Raw genomic sequence first — 23853 nt, 5'->3', positions numbered from 1 at the left:
TGTTTTTTATACCCCCAGCTACAGAGCTTTATCTCAAGCTGTATCTGCTCATGCCTTTGGTTCAATCCCCAGTGTGTCAGCTAAGAGAGAGGCTCTCACTCTATGCCTTCATGTGTGCTGATGCCCAAGCAGAGAGTCAGTAGCTCCTTTAGGACCCCACTGCCTTGCCAGTGGTCTTAGTGAATATTACAATGAGCACACACCCCGCCCCCCCCAGGCCCTGGTGCTCTAGGAGGTATGGAACTTGATTTTATTCATTTCTTCAGTAGCATTTTTAGTTTTAATTTTGATGTTCTGTTCCTTTTTTGTTAACTGAAGTTTCTTTCTCTTGTGTTTTCCTCTAGGAATCCAGCCTAGCGGTCAAGGACAAGACAACAAGTGGAGATTGGACCATCATGGAGAGGTATGTTGCTCTACTTGGGGGAATAGTTGGGAGAGGTTCAGCCTCAGAGTAAGTGTAATTGGCACAGTGCGTAGTAGGGAGTCAGGAAAGATGGTCAGCATCCAAAGGTATCTGGTTATACAAGGTCCAGATCTATCTGCCTTCTTGCTGTTTAAGAAGGGATCTGAGTAAAGGACATTTGGGACTTGATTTAGATGGTAGGCATCTTTTGCCAAGTGACTCCAATAGGAGTTGCGGATTTGTCCCTGGAAGAATTATACTAATTAGGAAAAGACCCCCTGCCCCCAAGGCCTCATGGTGAAAGACTGAGTGGCTGATCGTCATGAGTCCCTTAAATTGGCACTCTGCCATTTCCAAAGGACAGCAGGCATCCCCAGCCGGCTCTCTTCTATTAAACAAGTGAATGTCTTGGTCACTTTCATTACTGTTTGCAGAACGCTTTGAGATCCCCAGAAGCACAGCAGCTGATCAGTATTCTTTTAATTGTGCTTTTGATGGCAAACATTGCCTTTTGAAGTGGGGGGGGGGAAAACACCAACAAACCCCACCACAATTCACCCCCCCCTTTTTTTTTCCTCCCCGTAACTGGGAAGAAGCCATGTAAAGGGTTAAAACTGGCTTGGCCCGGCTCTGTGGTGCGTATGCAATAATCTGTGTGGCTCTCTTGGCCGCTTGCCAAAGTGTTGCCGTGCCTCCTCCTCCTCTTCTCCTCCCTTCCCCCGTCCCTTTTGCATGAAGTAGGATCCTTGAGCTGTTGCAGAGGCAGCCAACTGCTCCATATTTGGCTTCTATTACACATTTACATACTGGAGAGAGAGGAGCGGGAGCTCTGTACCGCAGACATCATTTCTACTACAGTGGTGGAGACATCCAGGACCTGTGTCACTGCAGGGGGAAGGAGAGAGAGAGGGAAAAAAAGGCAACCAACATAACCCCCCCTCCCGCCCCCAAGCCCTGTGATCAGCTAGCAAGACAGTGTGTGTGAGTCTCTCTCTCTGCCCCCACCTCCCTTGACACTTGGCAGTAAGTGGCTCTTTTATTCCTTCTCTGCTTTTTGCTTCCCCGGCTTCTTTCCTCCTTTCGATTGAAAACCTCCAGCGCTTCCAGCTGGAGAAACACAAGGGGGGAGGGGGGACTGGACGAGCCCCCCCCCCGGGGGCTTCAGCCGCCCGGGAGCCCAGTCCACCCCAGCCCTGGGAAGGCTGGAGGCCAGAAAATGGCTTTGCGATCCTGGGGGGAGGTGGAGGGACATGGGGGGTGGCTGGAATTCGTTGCACTCTGTGCATGCAAGAAATGTCTTCCGGGGTGCGGGTGGAGGAGGAGAAGGAGGCAGGGGAAAGGAGGGGGGACAGGCAAGGAAACAGCCGTAGCCCCTGTGTCTGGGTTGCTTTCAGTCCCCCCCCCGGGAGGCGAGAGGGCGCGCGCGCGCGCGTGTGTGTGTGTGTGTGTGTGCGCGCGCTGGGGAGGGGTGGCGTTTTCACGCTGGCTCTGCTGCCGCCGCCGCCGCTGCCGGGCTCTGGCTGTGGCTGCCCCTGCCCCTGCCCCTGGTGCATTAGCTGGCGCGGAGGCAAGTGAGAGCGGCCGGAGTTTTGCAGGACGCCCGGGTTTGTGCGGGCTGCGGCGGGGGAGGCTTTGCCGCCGGCCGCGCCGGCCCGTGCTGGGCTGTGTAGTACGGGCTGGGTCAGGGTGGCTGCCGGAGGGGTGAATGAAGCGAGGAGGGAGGGGGAAGAGGCGGCGCTGGGACGGGGAATGCGCTCAGCCGCGGACCCACTACGCTGCACTCGCGGCCCAGGCTGGCTGGAGACACCAGCTGGCACTTCCAGCAGTGAGCGAGGAGGGCTAGTGCCCGGGTCAGGGGAGGCCCGGGTGTCCCGTTTTCCCCCTTCACACTGTCTGCAGAGCCTCTCTTGCTTTCACTCTCCTCCAGTCCCTGCCAGGGCGAGAGATCTGGGGCTGGCTAAAAGCAAAGAGACCATTTAGCTTCTCCAGGGGGGATTAGCGACAGCCTCCGGTGCTAAAGAATTGATGTGATTATCCTTGGATATAGCAATATTTTGCTTTTTCCATTTCTGATTGTGTCTGTGGCTGCTGCATTCTCTTTAATTTATGTTGCAGGTATGCATTGCTTTTTTGACTCCGATCTCCCCTTGTTTGGGTTGGGTTTTAAATAAAACACCTTAGGAAAGTAACCCTTGGTTGGTTTGTATGTACTAAATAAATGAATATAATAATTTCTAAGACTATTAGAGATTAACCTAAAATTTGTTAGAAAACGTTGGTTGCTTCGGTAGTGATGATGATGATGATGATAAAAAGACGGGATTGGGAACTGTTTCCATGCCATTGAAGATGGGGGAAATTACTGAGGAGTAATAATAGAAAGAAAACAAGTCTGAAGCTGGTTATATAATGTACTATGTGGATAAGAAGAACGACAGGCTATTTTTATTTTGTTTACCGTATGCTGTGCAATAGGGACTCCAAACTGCATCTGTCCCCTGTGATCCTGGACTCCGGATACAATTAGCACAAATTGTAAGCATTCCTTATTATGTCCAAGAAATAAACATAATGATGTAAATTGTTGTTCCTTACAAATATTCTTTATGCACAAATAAGGAATTGTTAAGGTGGATGACCTTAGTTTTTGAAACATTTTATGTTTCATATGATAAATGCATATTTCATAATGCAGGTTATACTTAATATTTAATGATCATTGTTATATATGTTATACCGTATTGGTTAGTTACATGTCAGATGTGTTCAGGCGTAGCCAGTTACTTTGCTGACATGTTAGGGAAGTCAAGGTCTTTTCATTTTAGCTTCTGATGTAACCTTCAGTTAAGGGAAAATTCAGATTTCATGTTAATGTAGCTCTGCTTGTTTGGGTGGTGAAGACAGTTCAGTTTTATAGCTCTGTGGAGCAAGGGTTATGAATGAGGGAGAGATTGTAATTGAGAGTGACAGAAAAAAAATCACACTGTAGTTATTTTTGAGATGCTGCAAGGTACCTTTTAATAGTAGTTATGATTTTATTGTATTGCCCTCCAATTTGTTCATGAAAATGGCCCAATATTTTTCAGGCAGCAATTCTTTTAAATGGATGGCTTTAATCTCATCATCGTTTATGGAAGGCAAAGGTTCATAGGTTCTCTTCAACTCTGTCTGTCTCTCTCTCATCATGTAGATACATGTCAGTGCTATAGGTTTTCAGTGCACTTACTCTAGCCCAGATCAGTCATGTAATTAGATCAGGCTGCCATGGTAACAGACAGTATTCATCGTCCATTCAGGTGTGTTTGTCTTGTGACTGGGCTACCTCAAGTGGCGTATGTACAATATTTATGTTGGACAGATTGTACAACTCACTTCTGTGTCTTCTTGAAGAATATTTAAGCATATTATGACATTTCCTAACCACTGAACTTTTATGAAAGATACTTCTGGGCTGTTACAGCACTGGACTGTCAGATTTTACATGTGTGCAGAGTATGAAAATATATTTAGTTAGCTAATGAAATCATTCTACCAGTTCCACGTGTGTTTATTGTTAATGAATCAACAAATGTTTTGTTAATTTTTTAAGTGTCTTTCCCAAGCGTATCTGAAAGCTGCTTCTGCAATCTGTTGCTTTTGATTTGTTGGGTATTTAACCATTTGACGGCTGAAATCATATGTATGAAGTTGTGAAAATGTCACCATTAAAAGGGTTAATATTGTAGGCCCCAAACCTGCCATAATCTATGCACATTGCTTAACTTTATGTGCTCTGACTAGTATAATTTAAGTAATTGATAATTCACATTATCATTATTACTTAACTGATAGTGTATTAAGTTAAGCATGTTCATAATTCTTAGTAGGCTCAGGGCCTTGGATGTGGTTTATTTGGTAATTGAATTTGCATTTTCACCTTGCAAAAACTTAGGGTGTATACAAACTGTAATAAAACCAACTAAAAACCCAAGGCTATTTTATCTGTGACAGACTCAATACTGGATAGTTTGTTTCTGATAATAGTAAGCTGTTTCACATTTGTTTTCATACTACTTTAAAAGGTATTTTTTCATCATAGCATACAGTTGAAGGCCTTTTGCTTCAATGTTTATAATGCATTTTTCTCCAATGTAAAAAGTGCACTTGAAGAATATAAAGAGCTTCATGTTGTTTACTGCAATTTAAAAATACATTTAACTGAGGAATATTTTTGTCTTTAATGTCAGTGTTTGAATACTACACTATACATTAGTCTTTTAAGAAATAATATTTTTTTTAATGGGCCAAATGTGGCTCTCTATTGTACTGGTGTAAATCTGGAATGATTCCAGTGGGCCACATTCAGAGTAATGGAGCTAAGAATCTGTCCTGTAGTGTGTAACCATGAAGTCTTTATTACATCTTTCTCAGGCAAAACTGCTATTGAGTGGAATGGGAGTTTTGTCTGAGTAAGGACTTCAGAACTCTGTGGAGGAGCTGAATTCACCGCTTGCATAAGTGGCTAACATCTCCATTCACGTTTCTCCCAGTTACACCAATGGTGAATTTAGACCTGTGGCTTTAATGGCTTGATCTGAGCAGTGACGCGTACCCACAATTCCCAATGGTTCAGTACTCCACACCTCTCAGGATCAAGCCCTTAACTACTAGAGCCTAATAGTATCCAAAAAATATAATAATAAAACAGGCATTTGAATAGCTCTCGTGTTGAAGTACGAGACTGGAGAAGGTAACAAGAGGAGTAATGCCTGTCTGTGGGTCAAATCTTGCACTGCCTGCCAGCTCACAAACCCAGCTGCAGTGTAACTGAGCCTGCAGGTTTCTGTCCGTCTGCCAAGCAGAGGAATTTCTTCTCATGGGGAAGTTCATGAACAGTTTCTCACTCTCAGTGCAACTCTTTAGTGCACTGGCTGATTTGGGCTTTTCGTTCTTTCGTCCTTTCTTTTTGGCCTAGGTATGGAGGGGATTAGGAAAATGGGACTGGAGAAAGTCAAATAACCACACAAACTCCTGCTGTTTGTACGATCCCTTGTACTGCATCATGCTTCTTATGCAAATTGCTTGTAATGTGGTTCACAGCACTGCAGAGTAAATATTTTTTTAAAATGTGTTATATGAACTTGTGGAAAAACAAATTTCCTTTAGGATTTCATTATAAAAAAGCTTGACAAAAATGGTCTGATTTTTAAAGGATCTTTAAAAACAGGCCTGAATTTCCTTTGCCTCCAAGGAAAAAAAAATCTTTTTGTAATCTATCTGATAGCCTTGTATCATCTTAATATTTTTTTAAAATAGACTGTTAAATGCAGTCAATTGAAAAGCAGCTAATTACTTGAAATATGAAAATAGTTTATATTAATAATATATCTAGAGAATCAAAACTCAGGACCTGATCCTCCTCCCACTGAAATTCAATGGCAAAACTCTTATTAACTTAAAAGGGCACAGTAGTAACCCACTCTTTTTTGTATTGCTATTCATATAGTATAATGCTTTTGCTGTGGTCTACAAATAGGAGGGGAGTGCAGTAGCAAGGTGTATTTTGGTTTCAAAAATGTATATAAAAATTGCATATGTGGTCTGAAGTGTACCCTGGTTTCAACCGTAGTTTAGAATATGAGACAGCCCACTATGAGGCTGTTAGCTGATCATACAGGTTTTTGAGTGATTAACTATTGTGGAACATCGTTCAGATATAGTTCATGCAACTTAATCAGTTCATAGAACAGCTTTAGCTGGAGTCCTCTGCTGAGACTGCTATAACTAGGTCTACTTTAGCAAATCAAAATGTAATGACCATAACAAACAGAAGTACAGCAGGCTCGATACAGGTAAGTATGTCAGACTGAAGAAATGGTGTGCTCTATGCCGGTGAATTTTGCTAAGAAATTTAATACATTAAGCTTTTAGAACTGAAAATATTGACTTGGTCATTTAATTTTACCTTATGCAGAACTTTGAGTGAGACAAATTAGTATATTTATCTTTGGACAGGGAGAACAAACACACAAAATGTTTTTGGGCTCTGGCACGTAACATATATTCAAAAGTCCCACATTTTAAAAAATGTGGGGGAAAAAAGTTTAAGGTGATAAGATTTTGATTTAGCTGATATACAAAATAAATATATATATATATTTTTAATTTTAACAACTCTGCAGACAAAGGTGTATTTGGAAGTTACAGAAACTGGACAAGTAACTCTGGTTTCTTCTTGAGCTTAGTGTATTTGTTATTCAGCTATTACTTTACTATATTTTCTCCTACAACTATATTGTGTGTTAGTTTGTAGTCTACTAACTATGAATAGCTATGTGCATGAATGTATTTATTGGACCCAATCCAGAAAAACACTTTAGCACATGCTTAAATCCTGCAAGTGCTTTGCTGAATAAGGATGGATTTAAGTACTGGCATAAAGTTAAACTTGTGCATAAATCCTTGGATGAACAGGGGCCATAAGCATGCTTACAAACTCAAACACAAAACTGCCTCACGACAGAGGAATAGTAGTCCTGCTAAAGAGTGACAAAAATTTTTTGGTGAGGTTCCAAGTGAAAAAGCAAAACATATTTTGTTTGATATGTGATGTCAGCAGAATTGTGATGCTGGCTCCCTGTAATTTTTAATGATTAAAAATATAGAATTAGAAAAATATTGCTGTCATAGTGTACTTTCTGTTTATATTATCTGGGAATTTGCAGTAAAATGCATTAATTCCAGCATGCCAGGATTAAGACGATAGAACTGGGGAAATGCCACAAAATCTAACACTTTTTTTTATCAAGATCCCCTTAATATGGTTTGCTTTTTGGATAATGCCTCTCAAAGAAATTGTGTTCTGCTGCCAGTGAAGACTGTCACCACAACTCACTTATGTTTTCTAAACTCACCAATATCACATTTTGGAAAGCACATACAGACAGAGTAAATGGGCTGTGCTTTCTGCCACATGTGTATGGTGCCGAGGAACTGACTCCTTAGCCCCAGCCTACAGGAGACAGTGCACATCTATGTCATGGTTGCTGGCAGGAAGAGTGGCCAAGGGCGCCCACGTACAAACACACACAAGAACGGGCACACATGTGAGTGCACATCTGTAGTAATTTCAGCTACATTGTGCATGAATGACTTGTCTTTTTGGACATTCATGAAATGTAGATACATCTTGATGTCTGTACTCTGACCGGTTAAACTTCCCCCCCAGTCGGGGAGATTGCAGATTATTATGTGATCCTTGTTCCACCAGCTCCTAAATCGCATTTTGTACCCCTTGATAATCTGTACCTTATCCCCTGACAACCAGAAACTTCTATGCTTGAACTCTGTACCGTTGCTTATTTCAACATTATCTTAATAAAATTATTAAATTTTTTGTTTCATGAGGTTGTACTACTGAGCCAGTAAAGATCATAAATGTCCCCGACAGGCTGAAGCTGGTGTAAGATGTAAACAGTACACTTACCAATGTGCTTTTTGAGTACAGGCTTGTTCTGAGCCCTGGTTTTCACTCTAGTTGTGTCACTTGTTGGAAGTGAATTGCCATCCTTCTGTAGCTCAGACTCAGACACAACTCTGTAATCTTTTGATGTTATTGACCCTCAGTATTATGAATGATTCTGCTTTGGATAGAACCACTCACAATCTTCACAGGAATATTTTGGCACTTGTATGGCCAATGCTAATTTGGTTGGTTTTTAACTGATATTGTTTTTTTCATTTTGGTTTTCATCTCCTCTGCTTCTGGATGAACAGTCACATTGCAGGCGAAGCCAGATGAGGAAGCAGTTTAAGCTGTGAATTTCTTCTTCACCCCCATAGAACAGTGACGACCATAATTTTTATCTTCTCCATAGAGAGATGCTTTGTAAATAAGGTGAGGATTTAATGCTTTTTATTTCTCTCATGAGTATACACACTTTTGGCAAACCTTGACACCTTAAAGTGTTTTTATAATTCATTTGACACAAAATTATTCTACCTCAACATGACCAGGAATGGGGGTGCTTTATAAATAAATAACAACAATTATGGTATTACCCAAGTCAGCAAATCATATTACCTGTGTCTCAAATCTCTGTCTTGTAGGATGCTGCGTTGCAGATCAGTGGTTCTTATGCTCACCTTAGGTCAAAATGTGTTTGGTTACTAAAAGATTATGAGATGTATAAAAAGTTTTCACCCTTTGAGCTTTGTCATAAACTGCCATGCATAAAATAATAGAAATCCATCCTCTTGCCTATTATTGTCAATTTTTGTTTTGTTGTTGTGGGTTGTGTTGCTTGCAGACTCTTTGCCTTTTTCAACTTCCTGATTTCCTCCTGTGTAGAAAGCCTTGTTTGGCATGCGGATTTTCCGTTAAAGCCAGGGGCGGATTTAGGGGCAGGCGACTGCCTGGAGTGCAGGGCTTGAGGGATGCTAGGCTCAGGGTAGTGTAAGATATTCAAAAGTTTAACCAGTGGAGGGGTGGGGGGAAGGTGGAGCAGCGGCATGCCGAAGACACTCCTTGCCTGGGGTGCATTTGGTCTAGGGTTGGCCCTGCTTAAAACCATGGATAACCAGTCACTAGTGACATACCTAAGTCTTTCTTTTACTCTGATTTAAGCAGTGTTGTCAGCTCTCATGATTTTATTGCAAGTCTTGTGATCCTTGGTGATTTGCTTATATCCTCAGGTTCTGCAGTGATGTGATTACAGGACAATCTCAGCTTTTTTTTCTTTTCTCCCTCCCCCCCCCCTTTGTACCTCATGTGTCTGTATCTTGTATGTTTGTAAGTTTGTGGAGAAGAGCTTGAAAATGTGTTGAGCCTTTAGGGGTCAATCAGACTGCATATAAAAAGAACCCAAATGTTCTTATTTATTTGAGTCTCATGGTTTTTAAGCCAGTCTCATGGCTCTGACTCATGATTTTTAAGTACTTAGGATTGGCTATCCTGCTAATGGTAACAAAAATATAAAGGTTGCAGAAAGAAAATAGGCTGTTCTTTTAAATAATATGGCAAATACAGCTGGGGAATTAGATTCAGAAACTGAAAGTACGTTTTTTTGTTTTTATTTAAGCCAGAAAACTGAGTTACTCTAGTATTTTGTTGATGAAAAGCTGATCAGAAAGTCTCTGTAGTGGAATAACTTTTTCATGTATACAGTATGTCATAGTGAAGTGTGCAGTACATAAATTTACATTTTATTGTGACTGCAGGATGGGGTATTGTTCTTTTAAAGGGAAGTAGTCTAAGCATGTAGTTGCATGTAAAGACACGCCTCTTATGGTCTACACTAATCATCTAGAATGGAGGGGCAGGTTGTAGCCACTACATCTCTGGAGGATTATTCTTTTTGAAAATTAAATTGCCGGATAAAGCACCCTAACACATTTTCACCCTTCAGTTTCAGAAAATTTACTTGATAGCAGATGTTGACTTAGAGATCAGGTGGAACAAATCTTTTTGTCAAGGCGTTAACATTTCCAAGAGCTCTTCATTTGTCCAGAATTAGCTCAGGTTTTGTAAAATTGTTTTTGTTTACAGAAATTATTACACAGAAAAGGCTCGTAACTAATAGCTAGAAGAAGAAATGCTTTATAGCATATTAATCAAATTTAAGTGTCTTCTGAATGCCCACATTGTATTACCCATAATGTATTGCTAAGTCACCTTGAATATTCTAGCAGCTGATATTTCCTGAGATTGCATTAAAAACAACGTCATAAATATTAAGTAAACATTTTGCATAAAGATAACCTTGTTATGTCCAGTACAATTGATTGTTAGCCATCGGCATAATACTGCTTTCTTTGTACACAGAATGCTTAAGGTCGTCTTAATGGACCTTAGACCATGTATGTTTTTGTTATTAAAATACAGTGGGTTTATTTTTTCAGTCACATCAGTTTTACATTGGTGTAACTCCACTGTCTTCAGCGCTTACTCCTGATTTACTCCAGAGTGAGATCAAAATCAAGCCCAATTTGTATCAGAGTAAATAATGTAAAGGTTGTCTAGATGGTCACTGGCTGGTTACAGACATTATCCTTGGCATTTGATTTAACAGGGATGCCCAGAGTTGCAACTGATGGAATGTGACCCGTGGAGTTCTATAGTGTGATCAGTAGCCACAGGGCAAGTTGCACAGGTCAAAGATGGAACAAAGATGGTATGCTGAGACCATAGCCCTCTCCTACTCTAGTATTTTACCAAGGAGGAGGATGGCTGCAGTCTGCTCCACTAAATGCAAACTAGGTGGCTTATGACATGTGCTTTTTGTGTCCCTCATATGGACAAAATATTGGGCACCTTTGATTTAACACACATAAGATCAAATTCTGAAGTCCTTACTTAAGGTTTAATTCTACAAACACAGGCAACTTTACTCACATAAATAATACCATTTACTGCAGCAAATAAAGTAGTAAAGTAACTCGTTTAAGAATTTGTAGGATCAAGCCTTTAGTGTTTACTGTTCTTATTAGGTAAAACTCACACTGACTTTAATAATCATTTTGCCTGAATAAAGACCTCAAGATGAGTAAAAGGTTATTTAAAATAGCTTTTTTTAACCCTGAGTTTGATTAATTTTGGCCCAAACTAAAAAACATAGGGAGAGTTAGTGTTTATTTGTTCAGAGCACGCATTGCCTCCTTTCAGGTAGGCAAATTACTCTATTTCCTTTTAAACAGTTGTGTTAAGAGAATTTTGTTTGAAATACTGGACATTTTAACAATTAGATTTCCTTTTAATCTTTTCCACTGTTCAATTCATGTGATATCTATTAGTCATATTGTGACATCTAGTTGACTCTGTAGCAACTGTCCCACTTGTAGCAATCCATTTACTGTACTTTCTGAAGTTTCATTAACTATGGGTATACATTGCTTAACATGGTATCCCTTTTATGTAAGATGTATTCAGCTGGTTTTAAATGTGGTGTGTTTCTAACGTATGCTGAACACTCATTTGCAGCTTGTTCATAGACAGGATATATATATATATATATATATATATATATATATATATATAAAATATCATTTTTAGTTAAAGGAGAATGATGTGATTTGTCTGTATGGGGAAGTTATTAATGCCCCCTGCTGGCCATTTGAGAGTGCAGAGTTGGTGTTTTTTCTACTGTCTGGTTCTGCTTTTTCTTTTTACATGTGAAGGCCTGTAGTGGTGGGAGGACTAACAGACGGTGGTGGTGATTTTGACCGAGCTAAGAGTATCAGAAAAATGAAGATGGATTTGAACTAGGTATAATTGGATAGTAATTAGAAATCACATTTAATTTTTTAATTGCTTGTTTTGTATTTAAGTGTGGGAGTAAATTTAATGTACATGAAAATGAAGAACTAACAGTGTAGACTGGCATCATACAGGGAAGTGCTTTGCAATCTTCTCCACACAACTCCATACCTCTGCTCTATCATTCCTAGGTCTTTCCTGAACAGAGATTGCCAGTCTCATACCAAATTGTATGAAGGTTTTCTGATGTAGATACATTGAGTTGAGTTTTGTGATGTGCTTAAGATGGGAACGCTAAAGTTGTGTTCTCTTGTCACATAAGCCAGGATTTGAGCCATGGTTCAGGGTTCCTGCTTCTACTTTAAAAAGATGTTTTTCAGTGTCACTTTTTTAATGGAATATGAGAGAGAAGTTTTGACCATGACTTTAACAATTGAAAGTGCTCTTTTGAAAAATAAAAATCAGAGTAACATAAATAGCTTTGTATAAACCAGGTTTAAAAGGACATTGTCAATTTACATGTAGCCCCAAATATAAATTGTAAAAGATTTAATAAAACCGAAGATGAATAGAAATGCTTCTTTAGTTTGAAATTCCACATAAACATTTCCTTGCCCTGGTTGGCTTATCAACATTGCAGCATTAAGAACCCAAGAGTGAAACTGTCTTCACTGATTTTATTTTTCTAATCTGAAAGATAAGAAAAAAGTAATAAAACAGCATAAATAACAAACAAATCACAATTTAAAAAACTCTTTCACTTTTAACCATATAAGGTTTAGTAGTAACATAAGTAACTAAATGTGTGCGCCACAAAGCAAGGCGCCTGATTCTCCACTGTCTTATACCTTGTATGTGTATTTGCACCTGTGCAAAGTGAGTAGGAAAACACTACTGTTCTGATTTGATGATGTTTTTTACTCACTCTGCACTGATGGGAATGACTGCACAAGGTGCAAGGCCGTGGAGAAGCATCTGGCTCATCATTTTTAACTGACTGGAAAGAAACACTTCTGTCACCTCAGAGGGGTGTTAGGGTAGAATACATTTTACTGTGCAATTGAACCTTTTTCATTTTTAGGTCCAAAGTGTCAGAGGTGGTCTCTGACTGTGCACACCCGCACCACCCATGCGTACACCCTCGTCCGTTCGTGTGTGTGTGTAGGTTGTGTAATTGAATGTTACTGGATTTCCACGTGCACGCACCTTGAGGGTGTGTGTCTTCATGGCAGAGTTAGCCGGGGTGATGACATCCGGGTATGAGCATACAGGTATGAGCATCTGGGTATGAGCATACAGGTCAGCCTAGGCCGGTGTGAGCAGCCATACCCGTGTTACTGTGTCGTCACTGACGGTGCAGACATCCATGTGTGTCGCTAGAGCGTCTGGGAACTTATTCCGTGGCTGACTGTGCTGCAATATGCTAAGCTGCTCCAGGATTGTTTCCCAGTGAATTGTGGGAGAACCTGTCTCTCCTTCTGGGCACACAGGGAAATCGTGGGAAGACAATGAAGGACTATCAGCACTTGAATGGTTTAGCCTGCATCCTCACTGCAAAGTGGGTGGATTACCAGCCTGAGTGAGAGCAGAACCTGGGCTCTAACCAATACTCCCAGATGGCTCAGGAGAGAAGTTTTTGTGTGTGGATGGATGGGGTGTTAGGGCCACTAGCTGGGTAAAACCCCAGGCTAACTCAGTAGTGAAGTTACTCTAAGACAGTGTTTTCCAAATAGTAGGTTCTGACCCACTAGCCGGTCATGGGAAAGGCCTAGGTGGGTGGAATGTGCCTGGCAATGGTAAGCTGCCCTGTCCTCCCTCTTCGTAACAGTCGTGTAGAGGCTGTGTTATTTAGGGTGTGGTGGATCTGACTGGTCACCTGTTTTGGGGTCAGGAACGAATTTTTCCTGTTCGACCAAATTGGCGGAGTTTTTTCTCCATCGTCGGAGCATCATGGAGGCGCAACTGGGTTGTAAGTGATAGGACTTGAAAGTTTAACACTGGGAAAGGTAACACTGCCTAGCTCAGTGGTTTTCAAACTGCGGGTCACAACCCAGTACTAGGTTGTGGAATGTAAGGCACTGAATCGTGGTGGCTCTGGTCAGCACTGCCGACTGGGCCGTTAAAAGTCCCGTCGGTGGTGCTGCCCAGCTAAGGCAGGCTAGTCCCTACCTGTTCTGACACTGTGATGCATCCCAGAAGTGGCCAGCAGCAGGTCTGGCTCCTAGGCGGGGAGGCCATGAGGCTCTGTGCGCAGCCCCCGCCCCGAGCACTGTCTCTGCACTCCCACTGGCTGGTTCCCAGGCAGTGGGAGATGTGGGGAGAGTGTCTGCGGGTGAGAGCTGCGTGGAGCCTGTTGCCCATGTCTGCCTAGGAGCTGTACCTGCTGCTGGCCGCTTCCAGGGCGCAGCATGGTCCACGGTGCCAGGGCAGGCAGGAAGCCTGCTTTAGCACTCCTGCTGAGCCGCTCACTGGGAGCCGCCCGAGGTAAGCCCGCGCCCCAATCCCCTGTCCCAGCCCTGAGCCCCCCCCAAACCCGGAGCCTTTTCCTGCACCCGAAACCCATCATCCCAGGCCACAGCCCGGAGTCCTGATCCCCTCCTGCACCCCGGCCCCCTCCCACACACTAAACCAGAGGTGGGCAAACTACGGCTCGCGGGCCACATCCGGCCCGTGGGACCATCCTGCCCGGCCCCTGAGCTCCTGGCCAGGGAGGCTAGCCCCTGGCCCCTCCCCCGCAGTCTTCCGCAGCGCAGCTTGCACCTGCCCACCTCCCAGGCTTTCCAAAAAGCCTGTCCTGCTGCTCTGAGCAGCATGGTAACAGGGGCGGGGGTTGGATAAGGGGCAGGAGGTCCCGGGGGTCAGTCAGGGGACAGCGGGCTGTTGGATGGGGCGGAGGTTCAGGTGGGGCATTCAGGAGACAGGGAGCAGCGTGGGCTGGATAGGGGTGGGATCCTGGGGGGGGGAAGGGAGTGGGGGCGTTGGGTGGCGCTGTGAGTCCCATGTGCTTTGCAACACGTGGAGCAGGGAACTAGGCCCAACCCCAAGGGACAGGAGCTGCTGCTGGGTGATTTTGTTGTTGTTTTATTTCATATTATTTTGCATTTGTGAAAAACTTGGGGCTCTATGGTTAAGGCTAAAAAGGATCAACTGCCTGTGGTAAATGGGTCCTGGGATTTCACTGGTGGACCACGTGTTTATAGGAGAAGAGGAGACCTGAAATCCTCTTGCTCTGAGGTTCCTCCTTGGTACCTCTGCCACCCCGTTTTAAAGAGGACAAAATCAAACCGCATTAATGAACTAATAATGTGTGTCAGCAGGGTGCACAGGGCCAGTTAGTGTGTGGCGGGCTGGTGTGGGATAGAGTCAGACCCCAGCTTGCTGCGAACCAGATGTTTCTGTAGACAAGCCTGTAGTGTGTAGCACCACGTTTTAGAATGCAGTAGTGAATGTCATAATAATAACACGTTTTTGTTTGCTAGTCACCCGTGCGCTAGGGCCTTTGTATTTCTGTGTATTTAAATATTCTTGTGAATGTAAACACGTGAGTCAACTTTTCGGAAGAAACATGGTTACAAAAAACTACAAATATAATTCCTGTTTGCCATGCTCAGTTTGTTTCTACCAATGAATATTTTCCCAGTGGTGCTGTTCCTTGTCAGTGTCACATCCTAGCAACCCAGTAGGGAGTGCTTTTTCAAATTACTGTGATAGAAAAAGGGTTTCTCCTCTTCCCTAGTGCCTGTGCACATCACCTCTCTGGTACTGTACTGTATGCATAGCCTTCCCCAGGTAACAGCTGGCAGATCCAGCACAGTTAGAAATTTCATTGTATGCATGAACAATCCTTCCCCCCACCAATACATTAAAACAGATCTTAGTGGATTATTGCACTAAACAGAATTTCATGTTTATTTTCAATGTGCTGCTGGTGGTTAAAAAGCCCCATAGCTCTATAACATGGAATGCATTTTTATTTACAGCATAGTAGGCCCTACCTCTGACATATGACTAGCAGGGAAGCCCCTCCCTTTGATAGTTGTATGTCATCTGCTTCAGAGAACTAATTACTTGGCAATTCCCATTTGATAATTCCCTCTTTATTTTCTGATGAGTTACTTAATGGTGATGGGCTTGTTGAGCGGAATACTGTGTTTAATCCGTGCTTCAGAAAAGACGGAGTGTGACTAGGGTTATCTTTGTTTTCTAAATGCAGCTTTTGCATAGGAACATTGAAACCACAGTAAAACACGTTAACCTTTCACAGTTAATGGTGAGCTTAGCAGTGAATGATGTACAGTATTTTCCAAAAATAAAGTAGGGATTTTATTTTACTGTTGCACTTGTATTTTAAGCATAAGGTCTGAATGAAACAGAATCCTAGAAGGATGTTAAAAATAATTTCTCATGAAAACGTGTCTCTTTGCATCATAATCCTGCAAACCTTCTCTGCTCATATAATTTTTTACAGAATCTTATTCTTAAAAAAACAAGAAATACCCATCTTTTACATTGTCTAATATTTATTTTACATTTCAGTGTATTCTATTTAGTCATTACAACATTGTTCAAAATAAGTGATATTTAAGGAAAAATATCACTTTGTTTTCTCCATTTTTACCTTTTACATTCCACTGGTGTGGTGGTCACAGCAACACCCATTTCTGGCTGAGGAATGCTTTATAACTGTCCAGCGCCCTCATTTCTAACTACAATATTGCACTGTTCCCTGAGGGTACACAAGTCCAGCAGTGCTTAGATACAGCACTGTGTCTGGGGATATATACTGACCTTAGTCTGCATGAGAAGTCCCTGGTAAGGTCAAAGTGAGTTTCAGAAACCCATTCATATCTTTCTGTGAAATTCCTTCATCTAGGGCCTGATCCTGTGCTGTTAAATTCAGTGGGAGTGTTAACACTGACTTCAGTGGGGGCAGGATTGGGGCTGTGCATTAACTTTAATGAATGCCATTGCCCCATGCTTTTTGATACCACAAGATTTGTTTTTGCTGATCTGACCAGAGAAGCTGAGAATCGGGCTATTTTTCTTGTAGTTTAGCAGGAAGTATCGTATTCTGTGTGTTAGCTTGCACGATATTGCATCATCTGACTTGCTGATTTGTTATAAGTTCGTAAGGATCCCTCCTGCCCAGTCATTGCAAGGATTGTCACAGATTTAGTTAATCTATGAGAAAAATGAATTAGAACATACTACTTTGCTGATGTTTTTGTGGAATTAGTGATTTTACAAATTTGTAAGGTTTATAAAATGTAGAATTCCAGACAGATCAATCCACTTTAAGTGTGTTAATAAACTTAATAAAGTTTCCCCTGCAAAGGAATATTAATTAAGTTGATTAAAGGTGGCTTGAAGTATATAATAATAATGCAATTATTTTTCCTGTGACTCTGAAATGTTGTTTCTGATTTTCAGCAGAGGGGAAATATCAAGTATAGTAGTTTGACTTTTTTTTTTTTTTTTTTTTTTGCACAAACTTCCTATTGGATGTTTTGCTGTCTTAAATAGTCAATGTACAGTTCAGTAAACATACACATTCAGTATAAATTTGTATATGTAGAACTTTGATTTTTACAAAATATCACTAATTGTGATCATAATATAAATGCCCCCCCCTTTTTTTAAAGGGACATGGTAACTAAAAACTCTTTCACTTTTTTTAGACTGAATTTTTATTCTGTATAATTTTTTAAAAATGATTGTTGTGGTCTTGAAGTATGTCCAGTCCTGCAAACTAACACCCAGATCCTCAAAGGTATTTAGGTGCCTAACTCCCCTTAAAATTAATGGGAGTTAGTCATGTAAATATCTTTGAGGATCTGGGCCTAAAATTGTTGACATAGACATAAAACCGGTACAAGCTGCATCATGGCGAGCAGCCCCACCCTGAACAAAATGCCTCATCTCTGATCTGGAGGATCACTTGTACAGAGCAGGGGTCATTCATTCTCTTTGGCCTCATGGCTGAGTCTACTAATAAAGATGCCAGTTATGGTGTGGATTGAGATTCATGTTACAAAGGCCACTAAGGAGCCACCAGCTGGTGAAAACTTTCAGTCACTCACCTAAGCTGATTTTGAATTTGCTACGTCAAGGGGAAAGGTTGCCAGTCTCATGAACTATCTTCTTCGCAGTAATTTTTAGACACCCCAATGTTTTGTGAAGGGCCAAATCTTGGACTCCTGACTTTGTCAAAACTCCTCTTGAGTTCAGTGGGAGTTTTGCCTGAGTAAGGACTGCAGGATTTGGCCCACAGTAGTTTCTTCTGAAAAAAAGGTGGTATTCTTAGCAATTGCTAAAGTATATTGAGGTAAAATAGGTCCAAAAGACATGCACATTCATGTTTCTAATGTGAGCTACTGTAAGTAAAATGGTCTAGTAGGAATATGACCTTTCATTTAATGTGAAAGATTACTTTTGTATTAGTCTCTTAAGATTTGAGAATCTGATTTTAAGAAAGATGACATCAACACAAGGTAAAGTCCTCTCAGAATTGCGGCCAATCTCCTGACATCCACATGAAAATATAGGCTGACCCCTGTTTGCAGGGAGGGAGGTAAACATCTGGAAGCTGTAGTACTTCCCCCTGAATTTCCTCCACTTCTGCTGCTGAGCCGCGGCCAGGGGACCTCACCAGCAGCAACATGGTTCCTGGAGGAGCTAGGCAGCCAAAGGGGGCGAGGACCAGTGAAGTAGAAAAAGCTCTCCATATGGGGGCTGTTGCCTGCCTCCAGGGTTTTGGGGAAGATCTTTCCTGTCAATCCCCTGGATATGTAGGATTGGGAGGTCTCTCCACCCTCCCACTTGTGGCCCCACCAGACCCCTCTTCCTTGAGGGGATTATTTACTGGTCACTCCGGAAGGTCAGCCTTGCTGAGTGTTCTTGGGCTTTCGCTCTGGTGATCTCGCCTAGTATTTGTTGGTTACCTAGTTATGGAAAAACAACTACTGATTGCTTTATGAACTCTATAGTAGATTAATTAAATATTGGGCAGATAATTGATTTCACAACTCTAGCTATATAATATGTTTTATATGAGGTCTATATTCCATTTTATGGGAAAAGATAATGATGATACCTGTCACTGTCCAGTAATCTATACTTTACTAAAGTGCCTAAACTTAATCAGTAAAGATCACATTGCATCTTTCTTCTTCTGGGCAGCTTATATATATGGCATGTAGTCCTGTAGCCTATGTGACATTACAGCCCCAATAGGGTGGAAGGAGGAAGAAGGTGTCATCCAAGAAAGTCTGTGTTTTGTTCCAGAGTTGTATAAGCTGACAAAATAAGAGTCCATGCCTTAGAAGTGCTCAGATGCTATAGTGATGAGGGGAGACATAAAGGTTCTGTATAGGTTTTAGGAAGTACTGAGTAACTTGCACTCCTGTTGGTTTCAGCTGTGTTGTGAATTCAAGAAAAATAAATTTTTTAGCAAGATGAGTGAATTAAAGTGGTGTCAGAGTGAAAGAAGGACATTTCTCACAGGATGGTACTGCATGACACTAACTGATATCTATTAAGAGTACAATCAGAAAGGAGCCTAAAGAAAATTAAAATTGCAGCATGGGTAATAGTCATAGACTATTCATTTTATTACACTGAACAGAATTAGTCTTTGTAAGGAGTTGAACTTGTTGAATGTTGTTGTGGACAAAAGGAATGGAAGAAATGCAGACCAAGAGACACTTCAGCTACGTTTATGGCTATAACTGTCAAATTTTCTGAACTGTAAGCTGGCTAGACTTAATGGGGAGTGGTTATAGTATTTGGTGCCATTTTAAAAAGCTTTTATTTAGGTAGAGTATCTCATTGAAATTAATAGCACTGTCCAGTATGAGCTGCAACAACCAGATTTTTATCCTCCTTATCTTGTTTAATGTGAACTTTGAGTGTTTTGAGTTTTGTAAGCTGCTAAGCCAAAGACCGCAGTTAAATACTGGAAGCCTGATTCACTGCTCCTTTATACTAGTCTTAAACTGACCACTTAAATGGAGTTCCACTCATGTAAAACTTACGTGGGATCTGGACCAAGGTCTCCAGAGGGGGTCTGGGCCCTTTAAACTCAGAACTGTTGCCGGCAGGTCAGCATAGCTGATCAGACACTGCTTGTTTATGGCTAGTGTAAATGAGCTGTAGCTCTGCTTTTCCTTACCGTAAATAGGGAATAAAAAATGTTCCTCAGTCAAGTGTTTTCTGTATTTCTTTTTCCTTTCTGTGCTTCAGATGGACATGTTTTTTCAGATTTTTAACTTGGCAAACCTTTATATTTAACACACAACTTCAGCCTGTCAACCCCCTTTTCCAGATTTTATGCTTCCTTACTAGCCAATTAATTCTTCTTTTTACCTCCCTTTCTGCTGAAATTTCACTTTTCTCAGTAGTTCTAGCTGCTAGGTATCCTGACCCACTTCTACTTCTGTCTCACCAGGTTCATTGCCTGTGGAACATTCTGATTCTTCGTTGCCCCTTTCTTCTGCTTGATTTTTGTCTAGTTTCCATTCTTATTTGAAGGATTTTAAAGCTTTAATAATGTGTGCAGAACTGTGCAAATTTGAGTGTTGTTTCATCTACCCCTCTTCCTTCCTTATTAGTCATAATCAAGTTCTGACTCTACAGTTCAAATGAGCTGTCTGGACAGGCCTTTCATTCCATGCACCCTTCCCCCTTCACTCAAGAGAAAATCTTTTTTTCTCCTCTGACGCTTCATTGTGGATGCCAGTTTCTTTGGCTGAACATTGTATTTTCAAACCTGTGTGCCCCTGCCAGTGTCCTGTGGCTTCCACCTACAGTGTCTCTTGAGCAGTCATCTTGCTTTTCAGGATTGTCAGCTGGTCTTTAACGAATTAGTTGCATTTTTTTACTTGTTTGTAATATTATACGATAGCAGTTTAAAAGTAATTCAGTTGCTTTCTGTGTGCCTAGGTGTGAGTTGGGAGTCATATTATTTGTGTGCTGTTCAGCCCACAAATTAAAGGGTGATTGTGATTTTAAATACATAATAGTATAATAAAAACAATTCTTTAGCTATCTTACAAATAGTATCTTAGGTTATTAAAACTGGAAGGATTTTTAAAATCTTGTTTAATTTTTTGTGCTCATGCTATGTGATTACTCTTAGCACTTCATTTTGGAGGAGGGGAATAGGCTAGGTGGTTTCATTTTTGTTTCTAGTTTTCACTTTTTGATTCTCCTATAGGAACACGGTGCTGCAGTGGTGGGTTGCAAAATGTTCAATGGCAAGTTTAAAAAAAAGTGTAAAAGGAAAAGGGATACCATCAACTAGATTAAAAAAAAAAAAAGACTAATACGACATTGAAAATACTATTTTTTTTGGTGCTGTTTGAGTCATTTCAGTAAGGATAAAAATGTATGATATGGAGAAGAAGTGAAATTAGCTACCCCCTGAGTGCTGTCAATGCACATAATATACAAACTGGTGGGAGTTGCTAACAGTTTTCACTTATAGTAATCTTAGATGTTACTTGTTACAATGCAGCATTTTCAGACAAGTATGACTTTCAAGTTGTAATTGACTAACAAACCAAAGTAATGAACATTCAGTTAATATTAGGTTTCAGAGTAGCAGCTGTGTTAGTCTGTATCCGCAAAAAGAAAAGGAGTACTTGTGGCACCTTAGAGACTAACAAATTTATTTGAGCATTAATAAATAAATTTGTTAGTCTCTAAGGTGCCACAAGTACTCCTTTTCTTTTTTCAGTTAATATTAGATTTTGTCAAACAATTTTTCCTCATGAAACTTACATTTTGGACTTAAAGGAACATTGTTAATTTAAAACTGACCCTTCACTTTGCCATACTGGTTACCTGTTAGCATTACAAGTAACGCCTAAGATTACTAAAACTGAAGAAGATTACCAGGAAAAATGTCTTTTCCCCAGTTTGTTTACGTGGTGCATTTGGCAGCTTTGTGCATAGTCAGTTTTACTTTGCTCTGTATTGTTAGTTAGCCAGTTCTCCCAGGTGAGAGAGAGATTTAAAAGAACAGAAAAATATGATTGTAAAACTACAAATATTGTTAGTGGAGATTCAGAGAAAGGTGTAACTACTTTTAATGCTCTCATGTTTTTTAACTGACTAAATTCCATGTCAATGGAGTCCTTATAAAAAACAGTGTGTCCTTTTAGTCAGCAAACAGGTCCTCTGTGCATCAAATAATTAAAAATAGAGCAAAGTTTCCGAACAAGGCGTCTGGCAGAAGCGTCTGTACTTCCATCTGTGCATGATTAGCAAAATGGTTCATGATATTTAAATAGCACAGGCTTTGCTCTCTTTTTTATTATTTGTTGTGCTGAAGACCTATTTGCTTGTTAAGTGGTCTTTTTTGAATAGTTACTGGCAAGAAATCAGAAAAGTGTATGAAGACATCTTGTACACACTGCAGACGCCAAATTATCCCCTTTTAAAGAAGTGTTGTCCATTTTGGTTTTTTTAAACCACTAATGTTACCATTGTTTCACTTTTTCTCTACAAAAAGTTCATCAGACCAGTTCATTTCAGTAGGGTTAAATTTGTGTTGTCATTGCCCCTGACCTGCAGACAGCCCCGTTATTTATATTCCAGTAATGTTTAGAAAGATACTTTGGGGCACGTGCAGTGCCATATGTGATGGAGGTTAGACCTACAACTCCTGTTAACTATACTGGGAGTCATGTGTCTAATCTGTTATGCACACTATGAAACTTTACCCGTTGGACAGAGAACATAATTAGCCATGTAACCGCTTTCCAAGGGCTTTTGAGGCCTTAAAATGGGACTCCTCCTTGCGTGCAGTGTTGGACTGGATGCAGCTTCTCTCTGGCTAGCAGCACATTGCTCCAGAACTGTAGCCCCTGATTTTTTTTTTATTTATTTATATTGAAAATTCTTCTCTGTGGTTTTTAGGGGAATATATACAGGTAAGTATGAAGGTAAATACACAGTTAAAACGAACAAGCATATAAGTGTGAAGTGTATTATATTTTGGTAGGAACACAAGTACTTGGTGCATCTTTGTTATAAACCGTTATTAGATGCAGTGTGATAAGTCAGTGAAGAGTTCTGATGTACAGGTAGGCACATCGGTGTCTGCCGCAGAATCATTATACTTGGATGAGTATGCAGGTGGTGGTTCCTCAATAGCTGAGATTTTCTTCTCTTTTCTTTTGTAAAAAAAGTACATTTAAATAGCTGTTTATATATGATGTGGAAATAATGAGTCAGATTCTGCCTTCACTTACAACTATGCCGACCCCGCTGAGTTTAAAGGGATTTGTGGATGTTTTTTGAAAGCAAATCTGGCTGTGTGTATATACATGTAGACTGTATGTGTCTGTCTGTTTGTACTGAGATCAAACCCCGAGAGCCATTCTGCCTTAAGGAAAAGTTAAGTTAAAATAGTCTTCAAATGAGGTGTGGGGTGGTAAATTGGATACCAGCCTCTCAGAATGGGTTGTGGATGTGTTCTTCGTACTGCACAGAGTGCCATTTGCTCCAGGGAAAAATCAGAGGGAATATCATAGACCCCATGGATGGCCAGCTTACCTGACTTCACTGCTTTGGGGAGCAGTCAGCCACACTACCATCATATGTCCTTGCTCTTAACAACTGCTCAGTAAAGATGGGGGGCGGGGGTTTGGAGTTGATCATCTTTCAGCAAAATTAACTCCCGTGCAGATTGGCACCCACAAATCTGTGGGGTGTTAATGGGAGCATGTTGCAGATCCCTTGTGCTACCAGTTCTGCTTCCAAAAGCCCAAGCGGGCTGAACATGAAGGGAAGACCTAGAGGGGCATCTGAGGGGTTGGGGAAGGAGGGAGCATGTTGTGTTTAATTAATTTTTTTTCTGCCTTCTAAATGTTAATGGGAATTTGTGCCCTAATTCTGTCATTTATCTCTCTGCTAGGCCGCATAACTGAGCGGAGCATAGGTCCCCTTTTAATTTGACTTACAAAATTAAGGACATAAACATTTTTTTTTCTTCACTTCAAAGTTGATTGTTTTTCAGGAAGGTAGATAATTCCCCTCCTCCCCCCATTGTGACCCAGTATTGTAGTTCACTTAATATGTAAAATCACTGAGTCTGTGATCCCTGCAGTTTGTGGGTCTAAGACGGACCCTTCTAAAGGAAGAAAAGAAACAAATGGGCAGGAAAGAGAAAGAGACCTTAGGCTTATTTGGGGAAGATTGATATCGTATCAGT

General features: G+C 41.0%; 1 protein-coding gene across 7 annotated transcripts in view; it reads left to right on the top strand.

Moving 5' to 3' along the window:
* Positions 1-1346: 1346 nt before the first annotated feature.
* The window catches only part of ATXN1 (ataxin 1), a 265370-nt gene continuing 242863 nt past the window's right edge, over positions 1347-23853 (top strand). For 4 of the 7 annotated variants that reach the window (XR_012638150.1, XM_074944837.1, XM_074944831.1 and 1 more), the window contains exons 1-2: positions 1347-1426; positions 8159-8279. The gene's annotated coding sequence lies outside the window, so the exon portion shown is untranslated. Of the gene's footprint in view, positions 1427-1877; positions 1971-2307; positions 2519-2878; positions 2939-8158; positions 8280-23853 lie in introns of those variants that run through there. The other 3 variants (XM_074944832.1, XM_074944834.1, XM_074944833.1) reach the window with 3 other exon arrangements.

Source organism: Natator depressus, chromosome 2 (genome assembly GCF_965152275.1).
Source record: "Natator depressus isolate rNatDep1 chromosome 2, rNatDep2.hap1, whole genome shotgun sequence".
Classification (NCBI taxonomy): Eukaryota; Metazoa; Chordata; order Testudines; family Cheloniidae; genus Natator; species Natator depressus.
This window is presented reverse-complemented; position numbering and strand designations above follow the sequence as displayed.